Below are 12354 nucleotides of genomic sequence, written 5' to 3'. Positions count from 1 at the left end.
GATTTTGAAATCCACAGGCAGGTCCTGCAATCAAACCCCAGCGAATACCAAGGGCCCATTGTATATCTTAAAATATGGCATCTCCTGGATAAATGGTTTCTTCTTTTCACAAAGTAGATCTTAAATTTGAGGACTTCAAACAGACAATAGAGAGAATAGCTGTTGGTCAGCATGCCATGTAGTAAATATAGCATAAAATGAATTACATGGTTTCATCTGCCATATCCCAATGGCATGTATAAAGCAGAATGTTAGGATAGCATGGATTTCTTTCAGCCTACACAGAAGCGGAGGGAAACTTGGCTCTGGTTAAATCCAGCAAAATGAAAATTCTGTTCTCCCTCATTTGACCTTAATGCTCTAGAACTTGTAAGGCATAAATATTTTTAACACATCTCATAGTCATTTGACTTTGAAAATAAAGCCTTTTTGTTTAAGATGAGTGTAAATATTTTGGGCAAATATGGTAATGTATTCTGACTTACCTAGTAACATCGAGTAGACTAATCACCAAATGACTCTGAATACTTAATATTTTGGTCAGAGAGTAAGTAGTCCTTATTGTGGTAATCAAATGAGGTAGGAGACATGACATATTTGGTGGGCATTTTTATTACCAGGAATTATAACGTTCTTTTCCACTGTTGTGCCCATAATGTAGAAAATGCCAAACTTCTTCAGCAAAGGGCAGGACCCCATTTTTCTGGGGTATTAACTGAGAGGACCAGTGCAGCCTACTAGCTTCCAACAGTTGTCTGTCTCCATTGTGGCAGTTGTATTTTTTCCAGACTTGTGTAGAGTGGTAAGGGAAGGCACTGCCACTCCACTTCTCTGCTACCCACCCCCCGTGGAGAGCTACATCAGGCACATAGGGTGGCCAAGGTTGCTCTCGGCAGAGCTGGCATGGCACAAATGCCTGGATTTGAGGAGACCTTATTTGGAACTGGGCATTTAAGACCTAGCTTATTCTAGAGAACCTTTTTTCTAAGGGTCGCCACTGCTGCCAGGAGTGAGTATGAATGGTGCAATGTGTCCTCTGTTTCAGTTGGTTGCACATGTTGCCATATTTAAGAGCAGGGCTGGTCCTACCTGAAACAGCAGAATGGGGCACCGTGTCTATGTTTCAGAAATGTTGTTGCTGTGTGCCTTTTATTTCTGACCATGACAACCCTAAGGCAAACCTATTACAGGTTTTTCCAGGGCTGAAGTGTGTGACTTGTCCAAGGTTGTCCACTGGGTTTCCATGGCCAAGTGAGGAACTGAATCCTGAACTCCAGAGTCATAGTCCTACCTCAAACCACTACACCACATTGGTGTACGTAACTAGAAATGCTACATTTCCAAAATTCTCACAAGTATGATTTACACATACAATGCTTCCATTCAGGACTTTATTCCATGAGCCCCATTCTCACAACAGTCATGCTAACAATAATAAAATGGGAACATATCACTTTCCAGACAGCTAACACTGCATCTCTCTCAATCACGCAACTGGGGCTGCTGCTCTCATTGCACTCTCTTCCTGACCTGTCCCTTAACCCTGCTTTATGTCCAACACAGCATGCCTTTAGGGATTATTTTTTTGCCCCCCCCCCTTTTTTTTTTCCTGTGCAATTCCAGAGCTCTGTTGCTGCAATTTAAGTCTTGAAAAGTTTTTTTAAAAAAGAAAATAAATAAATAAAAATAAAGAAAAGTAATCAGGTCACTTTGGAATAGTGAAGGGGAGGGGGGAGATTTCCACATTTGTTACAACTGCCTTGGGAGTGACATTTTGCACTTGGGAACTTGTGTGATTGCAAGGTCACTCACGGGTTTCCGCTGTGAAGGAAAAGGGATGGGTAGGGTACAGGGCTGCTACAGGCTGGAGACATTATTGTGTAATGAGTGTCACCAAAGCCACATCTTTCCTGGTGTAAATGCGGTTTAAAAGTTGTGTTCAGTAATGTCCTCAGAAAAATTTAAACAGTGTACATTTGGAAGAATGTGCTAAAGTACCATACATACTTGTGTGTATGTCAAAAATTTTATTCCAAAAAAGTGACCCCAAAAAACCTAGGTCGACTTATACATGGGTCAATACGGTAAAAGAGTAACCAATTGGGAATAAAAGAGACTCATTAGAGGCAAGTTGATATGTCCAAGTCCTCCCCTTAAAGCTCCATGTGTGAGCCCTGCCCCAATTGCTCCAACAGTCACCCAGAGCATCCCACCACCACCACAGCCAGCACTTCTCCCTCTCCCAGATGGGGCTTCCCTTTGAGAGCCTGGGGGTGGCCGCTTGGCCTCCAGGGCTGCTTTAAACCTGGATGGGAGGTGATGACAGAGCTCACAGATCCAGTTTAAAACAGCCCTGTCTTTTTCTTCTCCTTGGCGTCCCCCCCACTCCCCCGATTGGCTTTATCCTGAGAGGTATCCAATGTGTGAGGGAGAGTGGAGGGAGAGCCCTGACTCCCAGACCATCCCAAGCTCTCGACTGTTGGAGCAATTGGGGCAGGGGTCACATGTGGAGCCTGTAAGGAGGGCTTTGTGGGGAGGACTCGGCTGCATCAACTTGCCTCTGGTGAGTCTCTTTTACTTTTACTCTTATGCCCGATATTTTACCCTCAACCTATCCACAGGTCACATCAAAATCCCTGATTTTGGCCCCAAAACCTGCCTTTACATATACATGAGGTTGAGGTATAGCCGAGTATATACAGTAAGTCTCACTTTGCAATATAAAAAAGCAAAGGTAGCTGCATTGAAGAAGAATACTCCAAAATCCACATATGAGCAATACTTTTTATTAGAACCAATGAACATGATACAAAATAATGAGTCCACTAATAACTGTTAGAAGCCTTAGCTATTGTTTTGCCAGAAATGAGCAGAAATCATGATACTATAAAAAGCTCCAGAGTGATTTCAAATTGTTCCTTGATTGGTTGCCAACTATGAAGACGAACTCATCAAATGCATATGCTGTTAAAGTATTGAGTTAATAAATATGGAATACCAAAGAGAAAATAAGTTAACAAGGAGGTCATACTTAAAGAACAGGCTGCCATGAGTGTTCTGGACCTGCATAAGACCTTGGTTTCAGCCATTGTACAAGGTTGCACCATTTCTTGCATAACTCCTTCCTCCAAAGAAACAACTTTTACTGTATGTTTTTACAGCAGCAACTGATCCAGAGCTTAAAAACATTATTTGGGGGTGCACTACTCCCAGATTTCCCCAGCTGGCAACTACTGGGAATTGTAGTCCAAAAAGTTACCTGTTTCAAAGCTCTGAACTTGACATTTCTGGATGCCATTGAGGACTTCAGCAAGAGTTTTGGGTGAAATTTGGAAGGGGGAAGAAGCATGGAGGATATTAAGAATGTTTAAGGTATTCTGTGTTTTTCAAACTTTGGTTCTCCATATGTTTTGGACTTCAGCTCCCAAAATCTGTCATCACAGGCTGTGCTGGCAGAGGAGTCTGGGAGCTGAAGTACAAAACAGCTGGAGGATCAAAGGTTGATAACTCCAGCTTTAGATGCTGTACTGTGCAGCACGCAATTCTAGGCATGTCTGCTCAGAAGTAAATTCTCATGGGCTGAGTAGGTCATATTCCCGGATAAGTGTGATAAAGACTGCAGCCTCACACAGATAGATTAAAATTTTTAAGTAAAATATACCCCTGATAAATCAGTTAGCAAATTTGATTTGACTTTACATTAAATGTGGTTGTTAATAAATGGTGCACTCCTGTGAAAAAGAAAAGCCACTCCTACAATTTTTTTAAAATGAAACCCATTTTTTTTCTTAAATGCAAATATATGTAAGCAAAAATGATTGGCTAAGTAAAACTTATATGCTTCATCGGTTAAGAATTCTTTTTTTAAAAAATTAAAGTGCTATTAACTTCCTGAGCTTTTCTGCAGTTCTGATGAAATAAAGTCTAATCTTTCTTAAATATATTCACTATCATTTTATGGATTTTATGTTGGAACCTTTTCTTGCAGACAGGGATCATACTGAAATATAAAGAAGAAGAAAGGCTTGTAAACGAAACACTAGATTTATTTAGTCAAGCCAGCAGAAATGCTAGCAAAACCTCAACATAAACTGTTACAAGTACACCCCAGGCACATGTGCAATGGCAAGTCATGATGATGTGGTTTGCTGGTGGCTGACAGTGTCCACTGTTGAGGGCCAGTGATGTGGGAGAGTGACACTGATGCCCTTGTGGGAAAAACATGTAGGGACTGTTAATACAGCACTGTGATGGCAAAACATTTTGATATCTGGGGCAGATGAGACATGCTAGCTGGAAGATTGTGGGAGAGAAAACTTTTCCAAGCTTTGGCACATTCCCTCTTCATAACCCTATAACAGTCCCAACCATTTCAACTAGGACTCAGCTATATTAAAAATGAAGTACCAGATGCAAATTCTGGATACAGTTTCCCAGTGGAAAAGACTGGAGAAGTTATACAGAGGTAATATTGTGATAATATAGATCTTCTTATATGTTTTAGGATGCCTCTTGCTTTATTCCTCTCTTCCCATCCAACCATGTCTCCCCCATTGCTGGTGTAACCTGGGTAGGGTTCCAGAAGACCTGCCATCTTTGTTTACTGCCATGCCAACATTAGAAAGGAAGAAGTAGGAAGATGAGAAGATATTAGGACCCTTCTTATGTCTTAAGCATGGCTCAAAAGAAGCTACAGACACATCTGGGCTGATGAAGTGGAGCAGAAGAAGCAGCCAGCTTTCGTCCAGTATGTATGTTTCCCCATCTTGAAGTGTAGGTAGGGTAGGAAACAAGAGAGAAGGCACCTGCTTGTGATCATGACAATACAGTGGAACCTCAGTATCCACAGGAGATCCATTCCAGACCACCCCACGGATACCAAAATTCACGGATGCTCAATCCCACATTGTCTCCAATGGTGGCGGGTGATATATAATCCAATTCTAGTCCCAGACAGAGTTATCCCATTTAAGCAACTGTATTTATATAAACCCAACTGATTCAATTGGTCTACTGTGGTTGGGATTACTAAGTGGATCTTGGCTGTTACTGACACATGGGTAAATGCCCAGCACATCCTAGTCTACTTCTAAAGCTATTGGTATCACTGATGGTTTTCAGGAAAATTACAGCTGTTTCAGCAAAGGAAGTACAATGGGATCTCAGTGGGATTTGAGCATCTGCAGACAGCAAGCCTGTGTAGTTCCCAATGGCAGCATGTGCATGTGGCTGCATCACCATTAGGGACAGCCCCCATTGTCCCTAGTAGTGGCATGTGCACTGCCATTGGAGACAACAGGACCTCACCTGAATATATGGATACATGTCTATCTGACCCTATATCAAATAATCTCTGGATGGTGTACAGTAAAATCAGTAGTAACAGGTCACAACAATGATAACAGCAACAATTATTTAAACAGACTGTTTAAACACAGTGATGAGTTAAAACAGATTTAAAAGATCAAAACGGTTTAATAACCCTCTCCAATAGCATTTGAAGTAAATAACTGAGCCAAAAGGTTTAATAAACAACCATGTTTACTTTGCACCTAAAGAAAACCAATCAGGTCTTTAGGGGGCAGGCATTCCACAACTGGAAAGGCAAAAACCTTGTGATAATATAAGGATGCCGCCCAAATTAAGATGTAAGACTGGTAGAAGTAAATCGATTTATTAAGCGATGCTATAGGCTCTAACCCAGGGGTAGGCAACCTTTTTGAGCCGGGGGCCGGGTTGCTGTCCCTCAGACAATTGGGGGGCCGAAGCCAAAAAATAAATAATTAATTTAAAATAAATAAATAAATAAATAAATAAATAAACCGGGACAAATGGAGGACAAAATTTTCAAATGGAGGACACTTTTATTAAAAAATGGAGGACACGCAAAAAAAAATTGCTGATTTTTAAAAAATTGTTAATATAAATGCATGTTTCTGAGGCTTCTATAGACAATTGCCCCCCTTGCCCGCCACTTGCCCCCCTTGCCCGCCACTTGCTCCCCCTTGCCCGCCTCCTTCTGATAGGCCAAAGGCCCCACACCCTCACGTGAGAGGCCAAAGGCTCCAGCGGCAATCGGCGGCAGGACCTGGCTGGTGCCGGTCCCAAGGCCTTGCCGGGCCGCATCCGGCTCGCGGGCCGCAGGTGGCCTACCCCTGCTCTAACCGGTCTCAGCCTTTAGGGAGCAGGTACTTAATTGTTATTGCAAGCACCTTGAATTCAAACCAAAAATGTACTGACTGTCATATTTAAGCCTAAATGTTCTTTGCTACCAGCTCAAGACATGTTGTTTCTTCAGATGAAGAACAAGATGCTAGCCATTCCACCAGTCCTGACACAGAGGCTAACTGGTCTGGCATTTAGCAGGGTATTATCCTCTACTCCACTGAGGCAGCAGGCTAGTTTATGAGGACCAGGAGCGGGATACACATTGCCATCCTGGAACAGATAGGGATGACTGGAAGGCTGTTGTTACCGAGTTTGGTTTTATACAGTGCTACCTCGGGTTACGAATTTAATTCGTTCCGCGGCGCCGTTCGTAACCCGATACATTTCGCAACCCGAAAAGGCGCTGGAAAGCCGCTAGCCGCGGCTTCCGATTTGAATTTCGCGCCGAAATTAATTTCGTAACCCGAAAAATCGTTCGTAACCCGGAACAGTTTTTTCCAATGTAACTTTTTTGTATCCCGGAAATTTCGTAACGCGGTGAATTCGTATCCCGGGGTACCACTGTATAAATTTTGGGTGCCAAACGATAAAAAATCATGACCCCCGACTGACCCCATCGCAAGCCGCCATTACCCTAAAAGCGAGCCGACCACGTAGCCAGCAAGCTTGCTAGGCTTGGTCACAGAAAAAACGGTAAAATGCAAACCTTTCAGCAGGCAGTTTGGGGAGTTGCCCTGCAGGTTTCGCAGGCAGCCCAAAGAGAAGAGGACAAAGGAAGTAGCCTCTCTCCTAATGATCAAGTGATTGTATTAACAGCTCTGCCATCTAGATATTTGTCTTCCCCTGAAAAGTGTCAGACCTCTTCTTTGTGTATCCATTGTGTAAGTTTCAGCTTAGACTAAAGATAGCCATCAAGACCTTTGTTCACCAGGTAGCCATAGCCTGAGGATATGTTTCGCAGTATAAATAGGACCTAGATTTCTGCCCTCATTGGGCTTGTCGAACTGAAGTTCCAAACCTCATTCCTTGCTTGTAGAGCGCCTCGCTCCGAGCTTGTGAACCTTGAGCCCTGGGCTCTACTGAAATCACTCAAGCTAAGCCAAAAGCTCACTCTCTCTCGGGCCTCGTGTTAGCTTTGCCCACCAGAACTCAGCTCCCAGCCACCGCAGTCGCCGCTTGCTTTTCCCGTTCCCGCAGCCGTGCTTCACCATCCACCCTCCCTCACATCCGTCGCTTTGGAGAAGACTCCTAAGGTAGTTATCCCAAGGTGCCTCTATCCTTTCTCCATTGGCAGAGTGAGATGCTCTGTTAGGCAGACTATTTTGGGTATTATAAAAAAGGAAATAAATTATTACTTATTTATTCATTATAATTGTTATTGATTTACTGGGAAGGATGGAGACAGGTGCTTGTGAAAGCTTCTGTCCTAGCCATCAAAAAATTTAGCTGTCTCTGGGTACTCTGAGTATCTTGAAATAAGGTGGCACTTGCTGTTCCACCTCAGGGACCAAAATGTCTTGAGCTGGCCCTTGTAGTTTTGCTCAGCTAACTGTGATACAACCCCATTGTAAATCCACTATATTGGCTCATCTTTACCTTCCAATCGAGCAGGACTTAAAATGCTACTCTTGTCACACAGTAACTTGTAAGTATAACTTGTGCTGTGAAACCATACTTTGCAGGATCGTGTCAGTGATGACTAGTCTAAGAGAAGCACAGACTGATCAGTTAATCTAGCATCCTTTTAAAATGGATTTTCTATAGTACGTACAAATGAGAGGAGGAGGGAAAGGGAGAAAAGATCTAACATTTACTTAATTTCTTCCTAAAGAAGTATGATGGATGTTTATATATTTTAAATGCAAGAATTTTAATACTGGGCAAATAATTAGGTGCTTAGGGAAGTTATTCTAGGAAAAAGTATTTAGGGACATATACCCTAACATCCAATAAATTTCTTAGGGTGGCTAAATGCTGCTATGTTTAAATCATAGCACAGGTGAAAAATGAAGGTTTGTTTTTCAGACTTGACCCCACTATCATTTATACCACCCTGTTTTAATTTTATAGAGCCTGTGTGGTGTAGTGGTTTGAGTGGTGGACTAACAGAAACCAGGGTTCAGTTCCTGCTCAGCCATGAAACCTGCTGGGTGACCTGGGAAAGTCACATGCATTCAGCCTAAAGGGAGGCAATGGCAAACCTCCTCAGAACAAATCTTTCCAAGAAAATCCCGTGATAGGTTTGCCTTAGGGTCGCCGTAAGTCGACTTGATGGAAACGATTCAAAGGCACATAACAACAGTTGCAGTCTTCTTTATGCCAGCATAAACTTTTTTTGCTTTGTGGTTTTGTAATTTTTTCATTTCAGTGTGGGAAAGTTGGTGTTTTATTTTTGCCACTCCCATAATCCCTCATCCAATTGGAAGATTTGAGAACTGTAGCCCAAAACATCAACAATACGCCTTTCCTAAGTTTTATTAGTTCTTTAGTAAAACCTCCAGTAGTATCTCTGCCTGTATATCTCTACCCTTTAAATAAACCTCAGTAGACTCAGTAGGATCTTCCATTAAGCAGGGTAAGGCAGCCATCTCAAACAGCAGATCTGAGATGTTGTGAAAGAGCAGCAAATTGTTTACTCTGTTGTTATTCTTGCCTTTTCCCTGCCAACGATGGGGAAAGGTATTTGTGGGATTTTCTGTTATGTGTGCCAAAATAACTTGGCCACCTTTGCATACTGTGCATCTTGACCTGGGTGAGGGAGTGTGTGGCATTTGTTACTGTGCCTCAGACAGCAATATGTCTTGGCACAACTTTGTATATGAACCATCTGTCTAGAATATGCCCCTGTCCCCCAAATCTTCCAACAATATTTACACTACCTGTTTTCCCACCCACACACTTGCCTGGAAGAAAAACCTCTGAATGTCATAATGAACTTCAAGAAAGAAGAAAAACAACCAAAACTTTGCATGCAGAATTCAAGACGGCTGTAGCAGCGTCTATCTTTAGCTGCAATAGTGAGTCACATCATTGTGATCTGACTGCATGGCTAGGCTGAGGTAATATGCAGGCCAGGGGACTGAGACAAAGCATGATGGGATTAATGCTGTAAAATTCCACTACTCTCCCAATCAGGTTTATAGAGACTTAAGAGGCTGTGGGCTTTTTTTCAGCCCAAGGATAATTACTTGAAAAGCATGGATGCAGATTCCACACTCCAAGGAGTTATAAAGAAAGTGGAATAACGTCCAGAATATACCCACACTTCCTTGAATAATGTGTGAGAGTATCTATGTATCCGTGTGCTAAGTGTCACGTCCAACTAGCCCTACCAGCCACTCCAAGCTAATGCTGGATTTTCTTGGATGATGCAGTGTTGCTTAGCAACATTGCTAGGCAGCAGGCAATACATGATGCATAGCACTGGCAACTGTGTAATGCGGGACCGAATTCTATTATTGTTCATTAAACTGTAAAATATTAATTTGTAGTTTGCAAACAAAAACTATGCCAAGAGATTATGAACCTACTTCTCGTAAACCATCCTCCCCATCAATGTGTCACAGATCCTATTGACTCCAGTTACTACGGGCAGCCCCAGGTTGAATTTAGCCTGATGTATGTAAAACATGGATGGAATTCATGAGAATCAGCTACTTCTCATGCCTTGGGTAAAAGAGGCTGATATGTGCAAACACTTCTCAAGGTGACATTGTGCAAATTATGTGGCATTTATGTACAGGCACTCAAGTAGGTCGGGGTGGGGGAGAGAGAAGTCACCTTGTTGTTCTCAGTTGCATAAATACTAGGAGGGGAAGCAATTCAGAGAGAATAAAAGAAGCACAGATTTGATAAAATGTGAAGACTTTTAGAGAGGTGCAAATCTGCTGAAAGAAAAGTGTTTAGATGCATTGAGATGATGATTACTCATATTGGTTCTGCCGGCCAACATGCACAATTCAATTAGAAGTGGTCTCACTAAAAAGTTTTTTAAGAAGTGGAGGATGGAGAGGAGGATTCTGAAAGCACATGAGGCCAGAATTCATTGCTCGTCAAAGGCCTTGAATGCTGTATCCTGTGCAGTAGGATGGTCATGTATCCTCTGTTTCAAGTGGGTTGGAGGATGAGCTTGTTTGGAGCACTAATCTACCTGAAAGCCTATCCAGATAAGGCTGGAACTGGGATGAGAGAACAAAGAACATAAAGCTGACCAGAAACCATTAGCATCTGAAGCACAGATTGACCAGGCACACAAGTCACCAGTACAGGGACTATGATATTCTCCTTTCTGTCATTCCAAGTCACCTTGCCACCTGGTGTGATATACTGACTATTTCAACTAGATGTATAAATGAGCCAGCATGGTATAATGGTTTGAGTGCTGGACCATGACTCTGGAGGTCAGAGTTTGAATCCTAGATTGGCCATGTAAACTGACTGGGTGATTTTGGGAAAGTCACACTCTCTCATCCTCAGAAGATAGCAATGACAAAGGCAAAACTCTGAAGAAATTTGCCAAGAAAACCCGGTGATAGGTTTGCCTTGGGGAATTTGAATTCCATAAATTGGAAATGAGTTGAAGGTACACATTACCACCTCCACCACCATACTTATTGTGGAACTCTGCATGGTCTCTTGTCATCTCTCTCATTCTTCCTTTTTTAAGGTAGTCATCCTTGTGTTACTTGAGGTTAGTACTGTTCTGTAATTCATTTAGAATTGAAATATAAATTTTAGATTTATCCAATCTGAGGGTTCAGGAAAGATTACAGGATTACATTACTATTTTGTCTAAGGGATTATAATTCTAATTATATTGCTGTGTGCTCCCTACTCCTGAGCAATGAGAACTTCTAGAGGCAGCACTACAGGATTTAATTTTCTTTAAAAGAGATTACACTGGAGACTTATGGCATACTTTGTAATATTTGCTTCAGTTACAAATGCACCATAAGTGGAGGACAATACATTCCTATAAACAGACAGTATAATCTGCATCAGATTTCCCAAAAGTAACCTGTGTGATCTTCCAAATGTTACATCCCAGATTCTGGCTAACTCAAGCTGCAAAATTCTCAGCTCTCTCTCTTAACTCACAAATAAACTCATGAATGACCACCAGGTTCTTGGCTCCCCAATTTCTTGCAATAAAAACAGCATAGACAAATGTAGTTATTTACTGTAAAAATAGGTTTGTTGTTAACTGCCTTTGGATTGACCTCAACTCATGGTGATCCTGTGAATGAGACACCTCCAAGACACCCTATCCTCAACAGCTCTACTCAGGTCCTGAAGACCAAAGGGTGGTGGGATGCACCCTTGCCTGGCCCTCTTTCTGATTAGAAACCAAGCGTGTTTTCTGCTGTTCCAGAGAATAGGACCCGGAACAATGGATGCAAGATACAGGAAAAGAGATTCCACTTAAACATTAAAAGGAAGTTATCATTTTCAAGTCCACGTTAGCATTTTTTTATTCATTTATCTGAGTTGTCCTATAGCAAACTTAAATGGCAAAAATAACAAATAACAACAAGATAAGACAATACCCACAGAGAAAAAAGGAGGTCTTGGAGGCAATTATAAGCTACATCAGAGCTATAGAGTATATAGCAAGTTATCAAATAATATCGAATTGCCTAATTATCCGTAATTATCTGATAATTACCTAATGGCAATTGTCCTATACCTAAAGCTCTCATAAAGCTAACAACATAACACAATAAAATAAATAAAACTCAGTTAAAGACTGAGAGTTGCCACAAGCAGCCATTGCTCTTCATGTATGGTAGGTGATCTTCCAAAGGTAAGATATTTCTTAATCTTTGAAGGTTTTTTTTTTACACAATTCATAATAAAGGAAAATCAGATCTCTGAATGCTGTGGGAAATCTCCATGCACACAGGAGAGTCTTTTGTTAATAAAATCACTTTATACAGTATATGAGGTTGGGGATGGGGGGTAGCATGCTCTGCTTCCTTGTGCATGAGTGTCTGAGTCCTCATTCACGTGTCATTTTTTTTTTTACTGGAACAATGCAAATAACCTCACTCACACATTCTGGGTTTGTTATTCACCCCATGGAACAGCATCTTTCTGGGAAGTTCAGTTGCTCACAGATGTGGGCACCCTTCATTTGTCCCCACACTCAGCTGGACAGAGGTGGGGGGTCAACATCCTTTTTTTCTC

This window comes from Sceloporus occidentalis, unplaced genomic scaffold (assembly GCF_023333645.1).
Source record: "Sceloporus occidentalis isolate IW3139 unplaced genomic scaffold, rSceOcc1.0.p SCAF_2, whole genome shotgun sequence".
NCBI lineage: Eukaryota > Metazoa > Chordata > Lepidosauria > Squamata > Phrynosomatidae > Sceloporus > Sceloporus occidentalis.
This window is presented reverse-complemented; position numbering follows the sequence as displayed.